Source organism: Mixophyes fleayi, chromosome 2 (assembly GCF_038048845.1).
Source record: "Mixophyes fleayi isolate aMixFle1 chromosome 2, aMixFle1.hap1, whole genome shotgun sequence".
Taxonomy (NCBI): Eukaryota; Metazoa; Chordata; class Amphibia; order Anura; family Limnodynastidae; genus Mixophyes; species Mixophyes fleayi.
In genome coordinates this window covers 124,454,814-124,480,893 of record NC_134403.1, presented here as the reverse complement: position 1 = coordinate 124,480,893, position 26,080 = coordinate 124,454,814, and the positions used below count along the sequence as shown (strand labels likewise).

The following is a 26,080-nucleotide window of genomic DNA, read 5'->3' as shown; positions in this document are numbered from 1 at the left end:
TCATATAATAACAATCCCAGCCACCCTTCTCTTTCTCAATAACTCTTGTGGCCCAGGTGCAACACATGAACATGCACACCCTGCCAGCTAAATAAGTACATACATGCACACTATGTTCTGCCAAGCACATGGCCATGGGATAGGAGATCAATATTATAAGGACACAATAAATAGTTTTGAGGCCTAACACTTTTTCTTATTTATTCTTGACACATGAAAGTCTAGTTGCATATTTAGCAAGATACGTAGGGGTGCTAATATGTAAACTAAGATAGTACAAATAACCTGATTGTTGCTAGATGTGGGGCACCGAGGCAGCACCAACAAATCGCCAGAGATAGTACAGCCTATGCAATGCTTTGCTGTCTCAAAGCTGGCCATCTTAGCCACTAACCTCTACAAAATAGTACTTTAATAGATTTTAACCTGGCTCATGAAATGCTTTCAAATCCTTCCTATGAAATGTGTTGGTTTTTTTTCATTTCACAAAGTCTTACTTTAGACTTGTCAGTGACTTTTTCAACAAAATGTCAATTTCTATCCTGCAGCCAGATCCCTAATCTCATGATGTTCATCCAAAGACAGACCTGTTTCTTTAGGCCTCAATGTGGAACAACTAGATCTGTGGATAATTTGGACACATGTCAACAAGGTCAAATTGCAAAGATCAGGTTTATTCACCTCTCTGGCAAAACTGCTGGATCTAAAAAGGAAGCGACCATTTCCTGCTGCTTGCTAGCCAATGACCCCACACAGGAGCCAATCCTGGGCTAGTTTGGTTGAAAATGATCAAATGCTTCTGGCTTAATTTGTTTTTCACCTCAAGTGAAAATTCTACACTGTTCCACCAAAGAAAAATAATTTTTTAATATCATGTCAACAACAGACTCTATTTGCAGAATTACACAGCTACCCAGCTTGAAGTCTAACCCAATAAATAATAAAATAAAATAAAAAATGTGAAAGAATACCCACAACAAAACAGACTGATTTCGTTAAACAATTAAAAGACAAATAAAGAAATGTCGTTTTTCAATAAAATAAAAAAGCTGCACTCAAAGTACATTGGCAACTGCGATATTTCTTTTTTGCACTACTATAAATACCTTCTTAACTTTAGCCAGTGGCAAAGAAGACACAAGATGAATAATAAGTAAACTAGCAGAAAATATAACACATTAATAACCAAAAGTTGCTCCTAAAATAATTAATAATATAAAATATAGGTAGTTTATGAGACTAATAGAGTAGAAAAATGTTTCTTACAACAGGTTCATTGGAAGTGATTTGTTTTTTTTTTAACTAGATACATAAATTAGAGAAAGTAAATATAATAGAAGCAGTTGAGTACAAGAGATTGTTGTAACTCTCCAATTATGCAGCTTGTTATAAATGTGGCCAACAAGTTATTAATCTGGTGTATATTATCCAATGGGCATTTCTGTCAATATTTTATAACGGTTTAGCGAAAGATAACATTTGGAGTGACATCACTGGTCATGGCCATGTGTCTAGTTCCACTACCCAACAATTCCATTCTATGAAGCTGTAGATTTCTGAGCACTACTACCCCTTACTCTCAGAATTACAGAATAATGCAAGATACAGCCCACATCCCATCCCTGCCACAGCATGGTATTAACCAGCTTGCTGCCATATAGCCAGTGGGTGATGGCTCATTTTTAACTTACGGAGGTCAAGCAGAAGAGGTTTCATTGTGCAGCAGTTCCCGCCTCACAATTAACGTTGAGAGCCTATTATGAGAAGGAATGTAGGGGTAGTAAGATGATTCTTGTCTTCTTACAGGATAATAATGGCTATACCTTATTGTCCTTTTGGTGAGGTGTAACTGCTCATCTAGGCTGAGAAGACAGAAAAACAGGCACACAAGGTGCACTGTGTAGTGCACTACTAGCAGCTCTGAAGGAAGAATAATCCCTCACAGTACTCACAGTGCTAGTTCTTAGCAGACCTGGCAGAGTTCAATGCCACTCATTCAAGTTGGGAAGCATTAATGTCACACTAACTGTGAAGGCTTGCAATGTGAGATACAATACCCACCGTCTCTTTTAAACACTCTGTCAAAATGAAAGCAAGTGGCACCACATAATGTATATATGGGCAAATCCAACATTACGTATCATAAAAATATTATTATATATAATACATGAGGAATATATATATATATATATATATATATATATATATATATAAATAATGAGGTCTGTTGTCATCCCCTCGAAATTAAGTAGGAAGAGTCTTGGATGTTCGACTGTAATTACTATTAAAAGACGCCTCATATCTCTGTGATTGTATAAAAGCACCCTTCACAAAATCACTCTGTGGGTGGGTTGGTATGGCTGCCACTGCAAAAAAAAAAAGTGTTACTCAGCATTTGTTTTCTGCACCTTCCTGAGAATAGTATAACCTGATCTCTGGGTCTAAGCCAGTCAGTGAAGAAGCTCCTTTTTGATCATGATATAACAATGGAAGGATGAGGGGCAAGGTATTATGCTATAAACATTCATGCTGGGAAAATATATCTGCTTACTGCCTCCTGTATCATGATTGTGGTTGCCATGGTAATTGCATGACATATAGCATCATGTAAATCACCAACTGCTGCTTGAAGGTAGCACAGCTCCATGTGTCTTCTGATAAACCATAGTGGCTTATAATAAAAACACCCACCTTTAACCACTGCCATTAATACTTTGACAATTAACAATTTGTTCTGGTAAGTCATTATTTGTGCAATCTGTCATTTGTACTGTAAGAATTTTATTGTACTGCATACTTTTTCCCCTAAATTGTTGGCATAGTAATTAAGACAAGCACACTGCAGAGGTTCTGCAGTCAACTGCTCCCACTATTACAAAGTGACTCTTCAGGACTGCAGTAAAGGATTTTTGTTTAAAGCGGAAAAAACAAACCACAGAACACATGATCACCTGCACAATTACCCTTTTAATTCAAAAAGGATAACCTTTGTCTACATCTGTATTTAATATACACAGATGTCTTAAATGTATAGGCATTACACACAACTAAAAGCATTCTGCAATTTTTCCTGAATTTTCTTACCTTCAACATTTTATTCCCAATGCCTCCTGCACTATCCAGTACCTGTCATGGCTGCACAAGTAAAATTGTCATGCACTCGAGGCCTAGCCTGCTTAGTAAAGCTTGCCTTATTGGTAAATACGCCCTTTGGTACAGATACGCCAATTTCAAATAAACCTTCCTTATCTCACGCCAAGGCTGGGAGAAGGCAGGAAAGTTGATCAGGAGCTAAAAGCAATAGCAGGGCTTTCAAATCTGTTCTCATTCATTTATTCTGCTGGCTGTGTGTTCTCATTAATATTGCATGAACATGGTATAATTGCAGTAACTTTTATTATCACAGATAATGCAATATACACTTGCAACTTGTCAGATCAAAATATAAAAAATGCCATAATAAACAGAACCTGTAATCCACCAGTCTATATTTTATAGTTACATTTTAATGTACGTAATAAGAAAAGCAACACATAATTGCTTGCATATAACATACAGGCACTGTATAGAGCATCTACATTTTTATTTTAATTGTCTAGAAAGGAAAATGTATGTTATCTGTTGCGATTCTGGAACTAATCTCAATGCAGCATAATCTCATCTCCTGATGTCAATTTGGTAACACAAGGTGTATTTGTGAGATGCTTTAACCCACAAAGTACCTTAAATTGCAGGACAAAACATAGCATAACACTGTTAGAAACCCATCTGTTATTCATAGTTCATGGGAGATCTGGCTGTTTGCCCTCCTCTTTGCACTAAGATTGATCCTGACTCATGTAAGCAACATTCTGTATGCAGCAGACTGCAGCAAACTCTTCTTACATTCAGGGGCACTAACGAATCCTCTTACCTTTCACAGCACTTATTATTCCTCTGCATGGTCCATCCACAGCTCCTTCACACACAGCAGCATCTTTATCACTACACTAAGAAATTATCAGCAGCAAATACGGTCTTGTCCCTATCTTTTTTGGCACACTCAGAGGAGCCTTGCCCTTCCAGGGGATTTTCCCATCAGATGATGAAGCAGAGAGAGATGGCTTATACACTGTGGCTGGAAAACTGCAGCCCTTTCTTTCTAACCCGCCCACTCTACAGGAACCAATAAGATGCCAGTTCCTCATCCCTGGCTTCTCTTAACTGGCTCTGGCATTGTGACTGACATTGCAATACAGCAGAACTAGAGTGCAAAAAACAACAGTGCATCCATACTGATGAAAATGGAATTTCCTTTACAGATTCTCAGCGTCACCAACATCAGGATCAAATGATAGCATCTGCATCACTCTACTGCAGGGGTAGGCAACCTTCAGCAATCCAGCTGCTGCTAAAATACAACTCCCACAATCCTCAGCGGCTGCTTGAAGGTGATAGGAACTGTAACTCAGCAACAGCTGCAGTGAAATTATTGCCTGTCTCTATCCTGCTGAGTAAACAAGAGAGCTTTCTGCACCACAACTGGAAATGCAGATCACCATTAATGACAATTTCAACATCGATGCTGCAGTGACACACTGCTGCTTATGTGCTTAATTCATTTCCCTTAATACATTTGCTATTTGATGCAGCCATTTTCTTGTTCATTAGTCAGTGCATCAGTCATAAAATCATCAATAACAACTCCCTGTAAAGGACTGTACCTAGATTACAAAATAGCATATGTCATTTTCAGCATTAGATCATCAGCAGTAAGACAAAAACTAAGCAGAGCACAAATGCTTACTTGATTAAAGTTATTTTATGCTTTAAAAATGTTTAATTATATGGCCGCTAGTGGTCGCTGTGTGCACAGCTGCTTAGCATGGCATGCTCACACTTGTAGTTCAGCATAACTAGTAGTGCCTCAGATTACCTTGGGTTAGTGAGTTGGATTTCAGACAAAATTTGGGAAACAACAAACTGCAGTATTCATTTTAAAATAGTATTGCTGTGAATATCTGAATTTATACCACACAAATGATAAATGTAGCACTGACAAAATAAACGGCATTATGACACAATTCAGAAATTCAATTTCTCATTGCGTATACCCTGTTGTATCATTCTCCACAAACTCGTTGTGTAATAAAGACTTATACATACTGCGTGTGCAATTAACAGATTTGCCACCAAGTACTTGGGAAATAACTAAATAAATGCAACAGACTGATCTTACCTGCTTTGTTTTGATACTATGTGGTGGTGCATTCTTTGGGCGAACCTTATATTAAAAAGTTATTGCACAGATAATGCTTTAGGGCCATGGTTATAAGAATGACACTGGTGGAGTATGTAATCGGTTAATTGGTTTAGATTTCCATACGTACACTTGTCAATTTAATAAAGAAATTGTAATTTCTTATCTGCCTGGTTGCTGCACTAACACAAGCGTGGGCATATCAGTGAATAGCTAGCCGGTCCATGTAGACCGTGTGTATCCTTCATTAAAATAATGATCTGCTGAGATGTATATTAAATAGCCTACATTAATGGGTAATCTTTGCAATGATTTTTGCTTACATATTTTCCAAACATTTAGCCAGCTGTGGCTAACTGAGCAAAAGCTGTAAAGTTAATGGTTGCCTACCAATGCTGCATAGAATTTTGATTATTATTGTTATTATTATTATCATTCCGGTTGGTTATTTATTATTGGTCTCCAGTGGTGCTTTTCTGTATAGACAACTGGACCATCCATTATGTGCAAATAGTACATAAAAGTGCTCACATGTGAACAGCAAGCCTTGCTGTGTAGTGCACTTCACTTGAAATATGTCATTCATTTTAATAAAGGCAAACTTGCTGAACATCTATTACATATACAACCAGTCAGCAGACAGTGGCAGAGTCTAAAAGAACATGACATCATGTTATACTGAAACATTAAACTAGCTGGCTCTAAGCTGCTGGTGATACTTAGCAAAGAGCAAGTGCCTACCATTAGAAAAAGGAATTGTGTTGCCTACGTGCCACATCTGGAAAATATCCTACAAGGGACATAGCTGTAGCCTAAAAGCATTGCACACTGCTCAAACAGTCCTATCATGTAAATACATCATATACCTGCCCCTTATAAGGTATTCTGTTGACACTTACTGTACATAGCCCACAGCAACTTGTACCAGAGACACAGAAAGTAGTCTCTCAATGGCCACACATAACCCTTTTTAATAAACAATAATGCCCCTTAAGTATTATCAAAGGGACTAAACTGTACGCAGAGATAAATAAAGGAAGATTACAGCTCAAATATACATTGACATTCAATGTGTTTATATGGGGCATAATTGAGCTTACCCGATATGGCAGATTGGTTGGGGTTTTTTTTTGCAGGAACCTGAGCACAAGTTTCCCAATATGTGGTATTTGAAGATTAAAATATTAGCATACTTCTTTATTTCTTTTAAAATGTTTATTATACAATGGAAATACAAATGTATTTTAAATATAATTTATAATCTATATATTATTATATGTAGTGTTTCAGGTTATTTAGACTGGTCATAAACGCATTGATTTATTTTCCAATATAATTAAATTGGCTCAATATCAGTGTGTCTGATCCAATCATTTCATTTCCAGACAAAATGCCACACAGTGATCCAATCTGTTCATCTGCAGACGTCCCTGCAATCTTGTTGGTAGATGCCACAATCGGTCGGCCATGTTAGCGGCCCCTTGTGAATGTCCAGATCAGGGCACCATGATTGGCTGTGTGTGTCCAATATTACTATAAGAATATAAACAAATATGTTAAATAGCCCTTCTGCATTCATGCTGAAGACTTCCCTCTTACAGGACTTCCTCATACTGTCCAGGAGGGCAGTCTGAATAGATAGCTGCCAAAGTGCAAGACTACAAAACTGATATCGCCTTAGCATAAGTGACATTCATAGGTATTACTTAATGCATGTTTATTCAGGATGGCTCTTAGTTTCTTACTTTATCTCCATAACATCTGTTAGGCAACAATCAAATAATGTACAGCACATTTCAATGAGACTGGCGTACTAGATAAACATATATATTAACACCCTAAAATGAGTTTGAATTAGAGTATCACAATCCTACAAAGCTGTTGAACAAGAGAAGACTTGCTGGGAAGCTGGAGTGAATGTTTCAAACGTTTCAGAACATACATCATAGTCCATACAAGACAAGCAAGTCCTTAAAGGATACTTGTTATGCAGTTTTACACTAATATCGCTGCTTGTTTTAGAAATCCATTACAATGTTTAGTTATTATGTGATATATAAATAATAATTTCTAAATGTTAAATGCATTTACAAATAAGTAAAACTTAGCAAAACTATACTCCCATCCCGACACTTTTTCTTGCATTCAATGGTTGACTTTAATGTAAGACTTAGTAATAATAATTGTAAAAAATGTTGGTGTAAATGTGAAACTAATTTTATCAATCAGAGCCAATAGTCTTCCTACAGTTTTATGGTGTCAGTCTCACAAGAGCACAGTGAACATGCTCCTGCCAATTAAAGTTCTCACAATAATTTTATCAATGCAGCTGGGGGACTGGACAGCAGCGGCATATATATCTAGCTGATGTAACATTCAATCCTGGAAAGACCTCTTAAAACAAGTATATCCCCCTGCTGCCCAGTTCATTGCAATATTTGTTGTGATGCTGCTTGGGTTTTCCTATACCTTTTAATATGCATGAATTTCTATACTTACCCAGAAAATGGCTGACACATCGCTTCACAGTTTTTACAGAAATTTCTGCTCATTGTTCCTTTGTGTCCCATAGAGGTGCGCAGAAAAGTGAGCAGAGATTTCTTACCGTAATAGTCTAAAATATGCGCATCTGAACATTGAATACACACATATCTCACACAAGAACAACAACTTTAATTCATGCACTCATCATCTCCCGCATTGACTAATGTAATTCCCTCCTTACTGGTCTTCCCAAAATCAGACTCAAGCCCCTTCAATCTATTTTGCATGCAGCGGCTAGATTGATTTTCCTTGCAAACCGTTCTTCCTCTGCTGAGTCACTCTGTCAGTCTCTACATTGGTTGCCTGTTTTTCAAATCCAATACAAAATTCTTCTACTAACATACAAGGCCATCAACAAAATTGCACCGACATACATCTCCTCACTTGTCTCAAAATATCTCCCAATTTGACAACTCCATTCTGCATAAGATCTGCGTCTCTTCCACTCTCGTCACTTCCTCCCATTCTCGGTTACAGGACTTTTTTCGGGCTGCACCCACTTTCCTTAAAATGCTGCTTAGAGGTGAGTAGATGTCATATAGTATCATATTACGTCTTACCCTTTACCTTTATATTTAAGATTGAATTTATTATTTTTAATTTTGTATTATATAAGCATGTTATAATATTTATGTTATAATTAGTTATTTGTGGCATTATTTGACAATTATCATTTTTTCTGGTTTGGTGTCCTATGTAATGCAATGATAAGTTCTTTAGATATACCTAAAAAACATACAAACCCCAGTAAAATGAAACATGAAATGAACCATTTCATGGGTTCAGTAGACTGGCAGACCAGAAAGTTATGTAGTAAAACGTTAAATAAAAGATAAATAGATAAAAGAGCTACTAGTAACATTCCCAAGTGTAGAAGGAATGGTGTGTATGTATGTATATATATATATATATATATATATATATATATATATATATATATACTATTCTTTCTGTGGGTTTAGAAAAAGATGATTCATGTGTTGTTTCTCCTTTAGTTTCAATTCAAGTGTTTGGCAATTTTATGTCTTTCAAAACTTACCCCTAACTGCAAGTGTATAATAGGGCAGCAACCGTACCCAACAGTCGGAGCTTATACTATAGTGTCTCGTTTCTTGATATATCATCACCATCACCAGTTATTTATATAGCGCCACTAATTCCGCAGCGCTGTACAGAGAAATCATTCACATCGGTCCCTGCCCCATTGGAGCTTAAAGTCTAAATGATAAGTATCTTCATAACTGGTATGGTTCCTGCTTGGGTACATTTTAGAAGCAAGGACAAAACTTTTCTAAAGGCACTTTATTAGCAATCAAGTCACAAATTGATTAATGTTTTATACCACTGGGAGATAAGAAAGCAGGTTCAAGAGCAGTGTCACATCTAAATGAAACAATGAAATACTGAATACGGGAACTAATGGAAAATTGTCCGCTCTCTGCTTTTTGATAAAAAAAAAATGACAGACCTGCTAAATTGTTGAAATTGATTGTGTTAGACAATGGAACTTTCAAAAAGTGCTAGGTCAAGACAGTTTACTATTGCCTGTACACACTTCATTTGAACAACAAAAACTCTCTCTTTACAAGAGCAAGAAATAATTATTGGCAAGTTGACCTTTCAGGATGGAGGATGTTGATGCTTTATGTCAGGAAAACTGGTGAGGAATAGTTTCACCAGAGCAAAATTAAATACATTATATATAGATTATTTATATGATATATACAGAATACCTCTATAGGTCAAGGTCAATTTAATAGCAGCCAATTAACCTACTGGTATGTTTTTAGAGTGTAGGAGGAAACAGGAGCACACAGAGGAAACCTACACAAACAACATACAAACTGCACACAGATAAGGCCATGGTCAGGAATTGAACTCTTGACACCAGTGCTGTGAGGCAGGAGTGCTAACCACTAAGCCACCGTGCTGCCCCATTCATTGGTTATCATTCATTTGTTAATTACAGTCATGTGAGCACTGACAATTTATCACTGACTTTAATGATGCAGTGATATTAGGTGACTCTAATTTCTTATTTATCACTCTCAAGTCTAATCCAGCTCTTTTGTTTAAAATTGAACTTAAATTACTCGAAAGAGTGCCAATAACTGTGTCATGCAATCTTTCAAATTTCATAGATTTTCCCACTATTGCTTTTTAAGTTTCTATTGTTTTATCCTTAGCTATGCCACAGCTGTTTCACTACATTACTTTTGTTCAGTAGCTATTGTACAGGATGTATAAATATATTTATTAACATATATCTCCAGCGCCTCAGCTCAGAACTGGAAAAAAACAGTGGGACCCATGTACACCCATCTACTGTTCGGTAAAATCTTGCCAGAAGTAGTCTTCATGGAACAATCGCGGCCAAAAAGCCAACCTTCAACGTGGAAACAAGGCAAAGTAACTCAACTATGCATGAAAACATAGGAACAAGGGTGCAGTAAATGGCAGCAAGTGCTCTGGACTGATAAGTCAAAATTTGAAATATTTGACTGTAACAGAAGGCAGTTTGTTCGCCAAAGTGAAGCATGGTGGAGGTTCCTTGCAAGTTTGGGGCTGCATTTCAACAAATGGAGTTGGGGATTTGGTCAGAATTAATGGTGTCCTCAATGCTAAGACATACAAGCAGGTACTTATCTATCATGCAATACCAATAGGGAGGCGTCTGAATGGTTCCAAATTTATTCTGCAGCAGGACAAGGACCCCAAACCTACAGCCAATGTCATTAAGAGCTATCTTCATCGTAAAGAAGAACAAGGAGTCCTGGAAGTGATGATATGGCCCCACAGAGCCCTGATCTCAACATCATTGAGTCTGTCTGGGATGACATGAAGAGACAGAAGGATTTGAGCAAGTCTACATCCACAGAAGATCTGTATTTAGTTCTCCAAGATATCTGGAACAACCTCCCTGCTGAGTTCCTTGATAAACTGTGTGCAAGTGTACCTAGAATAAATTATATATTCCCATCTCTTTGTCTGTTTTACCCAGTTTGTTTATTACTGTGTTTGTCTCCGATTGTAAGGTGCAATGGAATTTGCTGGCACTATATAAATAACTGTTGAGTATATATATCTATATATCTATATATATATATATATATATATATATATATATATATATATATATATATATATATCATGGGCATTTTACATTATTATCATTTTTATTATTATTATTTTTTTGAAAAAACTTTTTTCTCTGCTTTCCTTTCGACACGATAATCCTTTTTCATACAACAAACAAACCTTCCTCAACATGGCTTCCTGATCTCCCCCTTGTCCATGAAAATGAAAAGTCAGGGCCTGGAAATGGCCTTGGGAGATATTTTGTTTACTATAGCTGATATTATGCCACTGTAGTGAATCCCTTATGCTGCCAGGGGTCTCTGCTACGTTTACCCCAGAGGTCCCTCCACTTTATGCACCTTCACCCAGACTATTGTTTTTACTTTACCAAAGCAATTTTTATATTAGATAGGACATTTTTGTTGCCATAGTTAAATAATAATCTTTTTTAATTTATGGGCATTATACAGATGGGGAAAATGGGAAATGTTTAAAAACGCACCTATGTGTGGTTTTTCCTTAGCTACTTTCAAAAAGTTCATACCAATTATTTTATTCCACTTTTTCCATCACTTTTTTCTTAACTTCATTTGTTAACATGTGATACAATTGTCAGACCCAGACCATCTCTTTTATGCAGGAAATACAGCTGATGAAATCAGTGGCATTTCCTGCCTACCTGTGATTGTAGCACTGACACACGGTGACAGCGGTATCTATGAGATGGCTTTTCCCATGTGTCTAATTAGTGCTTGCAAATTATATGTTAGCTGGGTACCTTCCATCTTGAAGTTCTTATCTGCTTAGAACTGTACAAATGAGTATCAAGCAACATATCATTTATAATATCAATGGCCAACTAGGTGAGAGACAGTGTAAGGTCAATGGTTAGGCTGGCACCACATGTTGCAAACTGGTAGTTCAGAACATGTACAATGTACAAATTGTCACAGGACACAGGCATCCAATCATGTAACTTGCAATAGGCACAATATTTTTTTATCTACTAAAAACATTTTCCGCCTTAATTGAAATTTTATTTCATCCTTGGATTTTGCTTGAACTGGAGCTGTTGCAATTTTGGCGAAATTTGTTTACAACGTTCAGACTGGCTGAAGAAGTGACAACATGTATGGCCAACTTTGGATCCTGGCAGATTAAATTACAATTGGTTCACTACTCTAGATATCTCTACAGTTTCATTAATTACTTAACAAGTAATTAATGTTACAGTTTCTTTATCTCCAAAATAACACTTAATTGGAATTGTTATACTTCTTTTTATTGATGAATGATAAACTTTTCCAATAATGTATTTATGATATTCACAAATGATCTATTGGTTAAACTAATCAGCACTTGTAGAATGTGAACAAGTAAAATCACTGTTGCTGATATAAGATATAGCACACAAAACAGAGGTGTATGGTTGGAAACCTTACATGGGCAAGTAACTCCTTGGCGTTATATGTATATATATATAGTATATATAATTAGGTGGTGGTGGTGCATTATCCTATATATATATATATATATATATATATATATATATATATATATATATATACACATACATATATATATATACATACATATATATATATATATATATATATATATATATATATATATATACACACACACACACACACACACACACACACACACACACACACATATACATACATGCATACATACACACACATTTCATCTGTTGCTCTTCAATACAGATGATAACACTCTGCATTCTTCACTAATATAACAACTATGTACCTTTATTTCTCTATAGTGGTTTTAAATAATTTAGATTAGAACGCATTACCTAGTATATATTCAATAGACATTGTCAGACATATAAGCTTTAAATACGATTAATCTCGGCAGCGGTTTAGTAACATCTTCCATGTAATGTAATACTTTCTTAAATATAAAGACCTGCACAGTGATTGTCTATGTAACAAGATACAGTTTTGTAGACAAATATTAATTATTATCCTAAAGACAATTTTTGACAATATAAATAAGATGAATAGCAGAAGGTTGGATTTTCCCTGCAGATTGATGTTATGGTCTCAAGGAGGTGCCATGATTGATTATTGTTACTGATTAAAGGACATATGTTACTACTATACAGATTATACTAATACAAGAAACCATAAAGACAACCAAACTTATATCAATGTAATTTTCAGTTCAGTAAAGGTTGCATACGAGATGCATTACCACAAAACAACCCAAATGTGTGGTAACGGACTGACTACAACACTCAGGAAATAACCATAAATAGCACAGTGTACCACACCAGGGTCTATCTGGTCATTTATGCTGTCACAAGTGGGCATGTTGCGAAATGAGCAGAATACAGAAACACTCTTCCATTCTCTCCAGAGGAAAGAAAACATTTACATATAAGTACTGCACAATTTTTTTCATTAGCACCCTTCATCGTGGTGCATACGAGGACGGTGAGGATATATACCGGGTGATTCACCATACATTCCAGGTATCTGGTAAGGAATTTATCTATCTGTTCCAATAACCCGATGAACATCCATATTTTGGATATATCTATACCTTGAATAAAATCTATACCTCCGTACCATACCTCCAACTGATTGCCTATACCAAACACTTTGCGGGACATTTATTAAATACTTCTTGGTATTACTACTGCCCCACATGACAATATTGGGTGTAGTTACCATCTAATCAAGGTATTTTGGATCACCATCTATATTGTATATTTATACTAAAGAGACACCGCTCAAGGAGCCTGGGAATTGGAGTGACTTTATACCCGCACTTAATCATAGTGGTTTTCATATGGAGATTCACAAGGATCAAGAACTGATGTGTGTTTTTTGAGCTGCTTTATGAATATACCTGGTTGGATAAAGGGTATGAGCCTGATGTAGTTTCCACCATTTATATTGCTCTTTGAGGAATTCATATTTGGATTATTATAGGTGCACCTATATTGTTGTTAAAATCCTCAAGAGATGGTGTTTAATATCATATAAATATCATGTATTTGTTTTAATAAATTATTTTTAATATTCATATTACATTGCCAGTGTTTTTATGATCTGAGGGCGTACTGCAATTTGTTCTTTTTATATACAATTTTTTTTTAAACTAGTCCGACTTAACACACTTTTATTTAGCATTGTGAAACACAGTACAGATGAATATTCAGGCACGCTACGCCGTGTACAATGAAAATGATGTAACTAATAGTTGTTCTTACTGTGAAATTTACAACTATTAAATATTTCTGTAATGCTTTTCTGCATTTATTTAAAGAAATTTCTAAAGAGCAGCATACTAAGTCCAAACAGTTCCAAACTTAGATACGTCACCCCACATTATGCAATGCTCCATGTTTAGACTTGTCCTACTATATCATTATAAGTGACTAGGAGGGAGGACAAACATGTTTATTTTGGGTGACCAACAGGTACGTTATACTATTCTCTTCAGTACAGAAAGCATCTGCTTCATACGTTGTCCCCACCCCCATCATTCAGCTGCTGTAGTGCAGCTGACAGGAAACAAGCACACTCAGCAATCACTTTCACCAATCTGTAAGCCTGGCTGGCTGTCTCAGGGCTGCATACTATACTACACTGTACACTGCAGTTATTGATGCTGGATCTCTGTCACAATCACCATTTTAATAACAAACTTCCTCACTAAAATGGTCAGTGTTTAATTCTGGGCTAAATGTTATCAGCAACGTTTTTAGAACCGAAAGCTAAAGCTTAGCTTTTGATTTACTCAAATTTTATTGAGTTTATCGTATTATATTTATACCATTACTACACCATTTTGAAGTACAGTTGACAGATTACTGTAGTGAATTTAATGATGTAAACAAAAGTCAGATTTTATATGACATTGGGAGTATGAGCAAATGCCTTTTTGGAGAAAAAATCCTATCTCTGAATTGGTAGACATTGCAGTTAATTCCGCCTGTTTTACGTTGCGTGTCTACTCTCTTAGACCAATTCTTCACAAAAAAGATATACTATATATATATGATAACTACTAGTAGAAGTCTCAAAGAAATATATGTAAATTGTTGGGAGTTTATTGAGACAAAAAAATTCTGATTTGACCTCTTCAGAAGCACATAAAGAGTGAGCCCCTCTCTGTGAAATGGAGAGTATAACAATATCTTGCACTTGTGAATGTAATCAGTACATAGTGAATGGATATATATTGCCAGATCCTTTCATGGGCAGAGATGGTCACTCAACCCATATGGCCATATATTTAGATACAAATATGGAATCATTTTTGACAGGCATTTCCAGGGCAGACATGCATATCTAAGGATGACCTCTTATCCACATGCACAATGTCCTTAAATGTGCCTGATGCTCCCTGTCTAAAAAGCCTAGGCTGGCATTGCATGACCCACAATAAGCTCGGTTAGCCAATAACCTATGCACTAGGTGTAAGATGACGTGTAAGGATTAGCCATCTCTACTCTCCCCCGTTACATCACTGCCTTACCTTACTACTGCTACATTAAAGCTTCTTTGACAATCAGATTTATGTTACATCTCTTGCGTTACATCTACAGCAGGCCTGTCCAACCTGCGGCCCTCCAGATGTTGTGAAACTACAAGTCCCAGCATGCCCTTCCAGCTATCAACAGGTTGTCTACTGGCAAAGCATGCTGGGGCTTGTAGTTTCACAACATCTGGAGGGCCGCAGGTTGGACAGGCCTGATCTACAGGGCTTAAAGCAGGGTACACACTACAGGTGTTTCACCTGATTATCGTGCCAATCACACCATAAACAACTGTTAGGTCCATTGTTGAATTAGTGTGTACGCTCCCACGATCATGTTTTATCCGTACCAAAGAACATTGTATCGTTTCATTTGACCTTATAACCGGACTAAAAATGTCTATAAACGATGGAACAATGTCAGGCAAATTCTGCAGTTTGTATGCACTCACGGCCAGCAGTGTAAGCAGATGACTGTGGCATTTACAGAGTCACGATCTTTTTAGCAGATGGTTATGACAGATGAAGAGCACAGATCTGAAGGTAATTTGTGTATAATGTGTATACATGAATCACCATGCTAATCGGGACTTTCAGTCGTTGGTAAAATTGTTAAAGATATTGAATCAGGAGAAATTTTCTGTAGTGTGTACCTAGCTTAAGAGTTTATTAAAGAGTCAGTTATGTTTGTATTATGTGTGTGAGTACCAAAGTTACCAATGGTGAAGCTTAATATCACATTCAAACTAAATGTAAAACACCAACGATCTCTCACACACGAAGGTAACTCATGCCATCCCATCAACTTCCCTTTTAGTTCATTTACACATCAGTCTCACACATTTGTCATATTGTTTTGTGACTTTGCACCATGCTAGTAATAAGCACACAATGTAAAGTGAAGTTCAGTGTGCAATCTTATCATAAATATTATATTTGGACATCCACCATATTGCTTTAAATGCCTGCTGAATATTTTTAACTGCCCAATCTAAAGAATCAATCTAATGCCTAGTTCTGGTGCGCTCACAAACACTGCCATCTTAGTAAGTAAACTATCATAATTAAACTGTTGCTAACACACAAATACAGGCACAATTACATATAAAACAAGCATATGTGCATTTGCTCCGTAATACCCTGAAAATAATAAATAAACGAAAATAATGTTATATTTGTTCGCACAATAAGACTCTCCTCTGGTCTACAAACTTTCAAGCGTTCTCTGAAAACCCACCTCTTCAGACAAGCTTATAATATTCCTCAACCACTCTCTTAACCTCACTACATTACCGTATTACCACCCGTTACACAATTTCACACAAGACAACTACCTCTTGACCAACATTGTTTTGTAACAGGATCATTTAGCTTATGAGTCACTTTTACCTTTGCAGTCTGGCTGGGCCGAAATGCAAAATGTAGACTTAACCTCATGTGTCAAACTCCCATTGTCCCATAGATTGTAAGCTTGTGAGCAGGGTCTTCTCACCTCTTTGTCTGTTTTACACAGTTTGTTAATTAGTTTACTATGTTCATCCCCAATTGTAAAGCGCTACGGAATATGTTGGTGCTATATAAATAAATGATGATGATGATTTGTTGACAAGATAATATTCCAGTTTCAACAATTTAGACTTTTGATACACATGAAACTTTGAAATTAATACAATTTTTAATAGTCCTCTAATGTAGAAAAAAGTAAATAATTACAATAAAAACAGCTGTATTCATTTCATCTAAAAGCAGATGTGTATACACAGTGCAACTCTGTATAAACATGACAACGTATACCAATCATATTACTCAAGTCACAGTCTTTAGGGGAATTTAATGTAAAACTATTTTCCACTTCCTCCTCCCATTAAGTATAACCATTAGGGGTAAGTATCTACCATTCATACAATTCTCACCCGATGAACACTTCAGCAGCAACTATTGTTTAGGTTATTGTCCTGTAGAGGTTTATGAAGATAATAGTATAAAAATAGTATAAATGCGGCTACCACGACCCGTAAAATTTGTTGCATTTACGCAAAAGTGGGCATTTGATGTCACAAAAGAGCATGTGCACTCCTATTAAGGAAATATAAAATAAATATTTCTGAAAAGATTTAATACATAGACCTACTTTAAACCATGTAGATAGTCCTCAATAGATATAATCTAAAATGACACAAATCTAATCACACCACTATTAAAGTAAGCAGGTATACATAAGAATGCTGAATTTATATACCTAAGGTTAACTTTTGGCAAGTAAGAGTTAAAAATAAACTGAATGTGGTTTCAGAAATCTGGCAAAGTGTATGATGGAGCATGTTGTTACTAAATTTTAATAGGGGTAGGTTCAGCTGTCACAATTTGATACTGGGCTCGTTAAAATATGACTCATTATATGATAGTCATATGATTAAAATTACACTTAAGAAATGTAATTCCTGCCTAGGGTCATATATTACTTTTTCTAACAAACTGCATATTTAGCAAAATTGAAAACCCCAAGGAAAAATGTAATACACAGAAATACAAATTGGGAACCAGCTTTAATAGCTAATAGACACTCATACCTTCTCATAATAAACATCCGTGCCAGTTACCCTAGGAGACCTCTCACTTAATCATCCAGCTAACTATTTTAAGATACTGCCATCAAAGGCCACACATGCAACCTTTCTGTAGTCCATACCGTTCTAATCACTCATATAACCACAGATGGGGAAATAATACAGTGGACTTTATCATCTACATACATGAAACACATGGAAAATGAATCCATATATACAGAATGACTGTTTCTTATGTACATATTATGTGGTCACCAGTTTTTTGAAGCCCCACTTATGTTTAATGGTTGTATGTGATCAGTGACTGACAAAATAATTAATCACATATGAGCTACCAGGGGGTCAGAAAATATGTACACTCCGGGACATGTATATAAATTATCTCCAAAGGGCCTTTTATAAACAACATTAGTTTACAGCATCTACAATATTATATAATATTCCTTTTTAATAAACAACAACATTCTGCAGTTCTGTACACAGTTGGGCCTATGAATGTGTAAGTGCAAAAGGAATCCCCTCCACATCAACAACACAACACCCCTGCAGCATATACTGGATCCATACAGTTATTGGTATTAACCAGGGGGGTCTGCCTAAATACTCTTTTTTTTTTATTTACAAAGCAGAGCAGAGGTGTATGTGTATTATATATAATGCATAAGTATTTTCATCTGTCATTTCACAAAGTGTATGTTAAAGTTCCATGACAGAACATTTATATATTTGTTATTCTATATAATCATGTTACTTAACTGACTACCAGCATATATTGACTATAAAATTCCATTTTCATGCTCCAAGTGGCTCTCTGCAATACCCTACACACTTAAAGTCACTCATGGTCAGCACGTTAGCTAAGTGGTTAGCACTTCTACCTTACAGCACTGGGGTCATGAGCTCAATTCCCGCCCATGGCCTTATCTGTGTAGAGTCTGTATGTTCTCCCTGTGTTTGCGTGGGTTTCCTCTGGGTGCTCCGGTTTCCTCCCACACTCCAAAAACATACTAGTAGATTAATTTGCTGTTAACAAATTGACCCGTGTGTGACTGTTAGGGACTTTAGACTGTAAGCTCCATTGGGGCAGGGACTGATGTGAGTGAGTTCTCTGTACAGTGCTGCAGAATTAGTGGTGCTATATAAATGATGATGATGAAAGCCATATGCACAGAATAAAAGTTTCTTCACACGAACAAAACTCTGGCTCCAAATATCTGCAGCTTTGGCGAATTCCAAAACATTTGAAATGCTGCTTCATGAAATGTATCTTGTTTTTTTAGATAATGCTCTACTTAATCCTTACATGTGATGCTAGGTAAAATTAATTACTGTAGATAACAGAATATTTAATCCCATGGGAGTGATGGTCTAATCAGATATTTACACTGTGCACTATGACCACAATGTATATAATGTTTCATCTACCCTCACAGGGGTTGATTCAGCAGAATTATTCTGGGACCTAAAGTTGAGTTGTGGCCAAGGACAACAGACTTTCTATTCCAGGACTGTCACTGCTAGACAGGGATCTCTTCACCTTCCTGTCTGGACGTTAATCTTAAGTGGGATGAGTAACAAAATTGTAAATACAGTATGCGCTCTTAATATACAATATAAAACATATATAAAAACATGAAAAGTAATTTTCATTGACTGTCCATATATTTTGAAGTGACCAATTACACTTAAGAAACTTTTATATTTTGCAGTAAAAAAAAATATTTTTATTTTTTAAATAAAATAAAAAAATTATTATGTTAGCTAGAATTCTGTTCTCTTTTATTTTATGTGTCTCTTCTGAAATGAAAGGAGTAGTGAGTAGTTTAACCACAATTATCATACACAAGTTCCCCTCTGAATCATACCATTCAAAGAGCATTCTCAAAGCATCTATTCAGAATAGTGTACCCAGGCCCGGCGCTCCCATTAGGCAACGTTAGGCAGTTACCTAGGGCGCCGGGCTCTGAAGGGCGCCACAGGATTAAAAAGCAGATATACTTTATATTGTAAAACTGTGCGGCGACCGCGGGCATACCTTCCACGGCCGCCGCACAGCTATGGATCACCATCGCCGCAATGGCCCCCTCCAACAGCTGATGGGGCGGGCGCACCTCAGTCTCCTTCACTCCCCCTCCCCTCACTGACTGTCGGGCGTGACATCATCAGGGCGTGACATTGTCAGTCAGTGAGGGACGGGACCCTGCAGAGAGGAGCAGCGTTATGGAGTTTAAGGTAAGGAAAGTCCTGGGGGCGGATATTTTGGGGGGGGGGGGTGGATTTATTTTTTTGGGGGGGTGGATATTTTGGGGGTGGGTGGCGGATTTATTTGGGGGGGGGCGCGGATTTATTTGGGGGGGGGGGCGGATTTCAAAATTGCGCCTAGGGCGCCGGGGATCCTAGCACCGGGCCTGACTGTACCATGTACTTAATGAGGGGACCCATAGAAATCCACTGCATTTTACTTAGCGGTATTGATTTTGAATGCTATAGGTGAATTAGAAAGTGACACAAAGTGAGCAAACGCTTATTACAAAGTGTGTGTATACTGATCCATTCGTTCATATTATTTATTGGGCAATCTGCATCAAAGAGAATTTTAATTGGCCTTGAAGAGCAAGTAACTACTATTTGATATTAATAAGAGGCTATGCATTACTGAGCCGAATAGTATACATGAAATAAATGGAAGCAGAAGATCATGACAGTAGGGAGAAGATTCTCTAAGTAAGAAGCAGACAGTGACTGACAGCTTAGCAGACTTGCTTTGCAATAATGGGCAATGTGGATTGGTTGATTCATACACCAGGTGAGAACTAGTAATGTCCCAGCAACTCAGTCTCAGCTTTATTCATCTGTATGCGATCCCATTGGACATATCCTAAAGATATGGTAGGAGCTTCATCTGAGTGTAATGTAGTGGGGAACTAATACTTATTAACAGAACTGCAGCTGGAAAAACAGCTTAACTCATAGCACTGTTTTATACCTCCATTGTTAATATTTGGTCAAAAATTTAACTTTGATGTTTGGTTGTTCTTCAAGAACTTGTCTTAAATGCAGAAAATTATCTTCTGTATGAGCAGAAAATAACAAAACACTGCAAGTGAACTTAGTGGACACCTCATTAAATACATACCATTATTTTACTCAGTCATTAAAATCACATAAAATATATCTATATAACTTTAAAGCCTGTGATGGGTGGACACTAACCTACTGCACTTTTGTTTGAGAATACAAAATGCACAAAGTCCCCACTGTATGCTGCCATATGATTTTTATAACAATTAATGCATGGGTTAGTTATTTGAGGTTTCTTTATCTCAGGCATAATTAGTACCTTAACATTTTAAATTAGTAATTTTTTCCTCACTGATGGCTGAAATATCTGTATAAATGTTATAAGAACGTCAAATACTCATACAATTACACCAAATGAAATATTATATAAACCTTATATGATATCAAAAGTAAATGTTACATAATTAATGTCCATCTTTATATCCAGATTAATGACAGAATAATTTATATATACACATGGTATCGGTGGTATTACCAACAGTATTTGCCTCTAGGTATTTTTTGACCAATTTCTAAAAGTATTAACGTCACATTTTTCTCAGACCACAAATGCTTCATATTAGTGGTTTCCATGACAACTCCCGTCACCACTGGCTCTCCCTGCAAGATGCACACAGGTCGGTACAAACGTTCTGCATAATGGCCTTGAGAGCAATATTCTTCCTATTTAGAGGATGTTAACTGTCTTTTAGTCTTCTATAATGAGAAACAGCTGGGGTCTGCAATATAAAATGCTTGTGTTCTGTTTCTTGACAATATCAGCTTTATCTCTTGGCTGTGAACACAGCACTGACACAAAAAGGCAGAGGTGTGTTTGCTATGCCACAGATTTAGATTTTCTACAGACAATTATCAATTAATATTCAAATTCAGCTCAACCCAAACCTGCACCTGGTTTCAATACCTGACAATACTATTTGTTCTTATGTAAACAAACAAAAGTCAACAAACTAGCCTAAAAATAAATATTGTACATATAGCACTCATTATTTGCCCATATACAAAAGTATTATTTCAATTTCTTTGACCCCCTGTGTGCTAACCACGAGTCCCACTAATCCTTAGCACTGAAGGGTCTAAAGGGAGTGGGGTTGTGAAATAAATGTGTCTTCTCTACAACTACAATATTTTTGTAATTTAAGAGGTACATTTAGCAATGGCTTATGCACTGATTTATGTATGCAAATAAACTTCTACCCCATCCTTAGGACAACATGAGAAGACCCCAGAGTAAAAATTCTATTTGGGCCCCTTCCCAGATATATGGAACTGACAGATACTGCCCTATTGTGATTGGTGTTAGCGTTCACAAGTAAGAAATGAATGTATTGTAAGATGTCTTCCTACATTATGGACAGCCACCATGGCAAATGTCTATCACATATGTTCTTGGGCCTAAAGGGTGCCTACTTTTACAGATGTTTAATCATTGCAAACAAAACTTTTGTGAACTTATACAGGTACCAGACACCTATACAGTAATTTTCACACACACACACACACACACACACACACACACTGTTTTTTAAAACTGTGGGAGGAAACCAGACACACACACACACACACACACACACACACACACACACACACACACACACACACACACACACACACACACACACACACACACTGTTTTTTAAAACTGTGGGAGGAAACCAGAGCACATGCAAGACACCAAGGAAACACAGAGAGAACATAAGAACATGCAAACTCCACAGAAATAAAGAGTCTTGATTGGAATCAAACCCATGACCCCTAGAGCTGTGAGGCAGCAATGCAAACCACAATAGCACCATGCTTAATTCTGCCTCTGGTCTTTATTGCAATATATTTATAGCACTGACTTTTTATGGCACAGGTATTTTTTTCATTTGAAGTAATTACAAAATAATAGTATATATGATAATATGATATAAATAAACTTATTCTGCACATGAAATGTATCCCTACGCTTATTCAAACCTGCCAGCTATTGGAAAGAAACTTTTAAGGTTTGTATTTGTATTGTGTATTCTACAAGACTTCTCCTGTGTTGCTCCCCACTTATGGAATTCCCTACCCCGGTCAATCAGACTTTCCCTCAGCCTTCAAATCTTTAAACGCTCTTTGAAAACCTATATCTTTTTTTAGAAATGACCTAATCCCTGAAAACACTATTCACGCTAATGCACCCTCACAACTGTCTCTGAGCCCCATTTGCTTTTCTTGTTTCAGCTGTGCCCTCTTCCACTTAGAATGTAAGCTCTCTAATGAGCAGGGTCCTTCATACCCTTTGTTTTCATGTCTGTATTTATTTTGTCACCTTGTACGTCCCTGTTTTATGTATGTCCTGTTTTCCCTACTGTATAGCGCTGAGGAGCACTGTGGTGTCTTACAAATCTATGATAATAATAATAATAATTATAATAATAATAATAATAATTTAAAGTTAATTTAAATAGAAATGGATATGATGCAGATGAAAGATAATTTCTGACAAATGTAACATGGATTTCATTAATTATTATTTATTTAAATGTCAGATACAAATACACAAATATGCCACATTGATAAATAGACACCAGGGAGCCATTACTATTATATTACTTTGTAACAAAGGTGAAAACATTTTTCATGTTCATTGCCCATAAAGCATGATGTTACATTTCGCTGTGGACATATTGTCACCTCTTGAAATTAGGTCACCCGTGTATTCTACAAGAAATTAATGAGCTTTCATAAATCATCTTAGTAAAAGCCTCCTGTCCTTTAACTATTTACTCAATACCAAAGAAAGCAGATGTCCTGACAGTACAATATATGTGTTTAAACACATCTGCCACACACACGCATACAGACATAAAAATATTATTTTTCTTCAAAGCTGGTATGTCATACTGATGTTTTGAGAGCAGCATGTGCCAACTATGGAGCAAATGCAAACCACAACCTTTCTAAAGTGTGGCTGGAGACGGGCGACACATTCGGTGAGTATAGGTACAGGCACTTAGGTTCACTCTTGGGGCTAGATTTACTAAGCTGCGGGTTTGAAAAAGTGGGGATGTTGCCTATAGCAACCAATGAGATTCTAGCTGTCATTTTGTAGAAAGTATTAAATAAATGACAGCTAGAATCTGATTGGTTGCTATAGGCAACATCCCCACTTTTTCAAACCCGCAGCTTAGTAAATCTAGCCCTTGGTATAAGTAAATTGCTCTATCTGTAGAAATGGTAAAGTAATGCATGAAACAATTTCAATAATTACAGAACACTGTAAAAAAGTAACTACCCGCAGTACAATTATGCAGGGCCAGGCTAATCTGGCCTTCAGTATATGATCTGGTAGCTACTTGTAACAGAAGGTGTTTACATTCCTCTAGCTACTTTATAATAACCAGCAATAACCCACAGAACAAAAGCGTAACGGAGTAAAGAAAATGTTCACTCATCCTTTTATCCAAATGTATTAATTCTAATCTATCCAGTTGATAAACAGATTATGAGTAAATATTTTTTATTCATTGTTCCTGTTCCTTTATAGATGAAAAGAATAGAAATAGATGAAAACAAGGTAGACACATGATCAGCTTCTATGAAGCATTAGGGTCCTTACCCATTGGCATCAAGTTTGTGCGATGAACTAGTGCTTTTAATGCTAGTACAACGCATGAAAATGGGTCTGAAAATTTAAACCATTGTTTACAATGATCCCAAACCCACTCTCAATGTTATTCACATTTGGAAGACGGTGGTAGTACTGCAGTTTTCTAACTGCTGTCTGCTCTATTCAATGCATTTAGCACAAGTTTTCTACCTGTTGTCTGCTCCCACTTCTACTCCAGTGATCGGCACCTGATCACTTTCCTTCTTCCCTGCATCCAATAAAGGTAAGTTTGTTTTGTATATGTATTTCTCTCACTCGTCTCCCTATGTTTACCTCTCACTCCAGTGAGTGTGAGCCTCTGTCTCAGCATTGTGGGTGCCTGTAGCTTTCTCCCCCTTTGCGTGTCTGTCTCCTTCCTGTCATCCCATCTATGCCCCAGTCACACACTTGGGGGGCTTCCAGTTGCCCTGAACCCCCATAGGTTTTAAATAATCCACTGATATCAGCAACTGCAAAGATGCAGTATACGGACGTAGGGAGAAAGAAGAAGAGACGTGTGTGATTTTATCTCCATCACGTGACGGAGCCTGAGAGTGACAGAGCAGAGCAGGGGCAACATTAGAACTCACTGGGCTAGATTTACTAAACTGCGGGTTTGAAAAAGTGGAGATGTTGCCTATAGCAACCAATCAGATTCTAGCTGTCATTTTGTAGAATGTACTAAATAAATGACAGAGAGAATCTGATTGGTTGCTATAGGCAACATCTCCACTTTTTTAAACCCGCCGTTTAGTATATCTAGCCCACTGTCTTTATTCACCCAACATTTTGGATGGCAGGGAGCAGAGAGCATGTCAGGGGAGCGGTTAGTGGCGCTCAGTAATGCTGTGAACTATGTTAGAGACACTCTACATATCCATGGAGCAAGGGGCCAATTGATAAATAGGAGGATAAGTAGAACTTTTTATAATTGAAATAAAATGACTGAACACCGCGATTTAATAAACAAATCTTGTCAGGCAGCAGAACGATACTCAGCTTTCTTGGCGATACTGGTCCAGAGCTGTAAGGGTTAACTTACCACTTCTCCGGGCCAGTCTTTGCAGATGTACGCAATGAGCAGCAGCACTGAAAGCCCATTTATTGCGGCAGTACAAGTACTGCTGTGATGCTTCTTAAATCGGCTTCCACGTGCAAGCATTTGCATAGAGATATCCTGCGTTTGCCCCTGGAGGGGGAGTAAGAGCTTTATTATCTTTGCAAATTGAAATGAAACATGTCAGCTGAACTCTCCAGGGAAAAGCTTTCAAACACACTTATTTTTCTACAATATGGCAGCAAAAAGGTTAATAACAATAATTTGTAAAATGTTCTCTTTTAAGCTCCACTATAGGAATTCTGGCTAGAGATATAAAAATTGCTCCTTGTGAGCCCTTTGGCCACCCATGCTTACAGAAAAGATTTGTTATA

At 36.9% G+C, this 26,080-nt stretch overlaps 1 protein-coding gene across 16 annotated transcripts in view; it reads right to left on the bottom strand.

Moving 5' to 3' along the window:
• Nucleotides 1-26,080, bottom strand: part of MBNL2 (muscleblind like splicing regulator 2) — a 100,279-nt gene that overhangs the window by 58,563 nt on the left and 15,636 nt on the right. Inside the window, exon 1 of one of the 16 annotated variants that reach the window (XM_075199912.1) lies at nucleotides 3,914-4,117. The exons of the other annotated variants lie outside the window; for them this stretch is intronic. The gene's annotated coding sequence lies outside the window, so the exon portion shown is untranslated. Of the gene's footprint in view, nucleotides 1-3,913; nucleotides 4,118-26,080 lie in introns of those variants that run through there. 16 annotated transcript variants of the gene reach the window in all.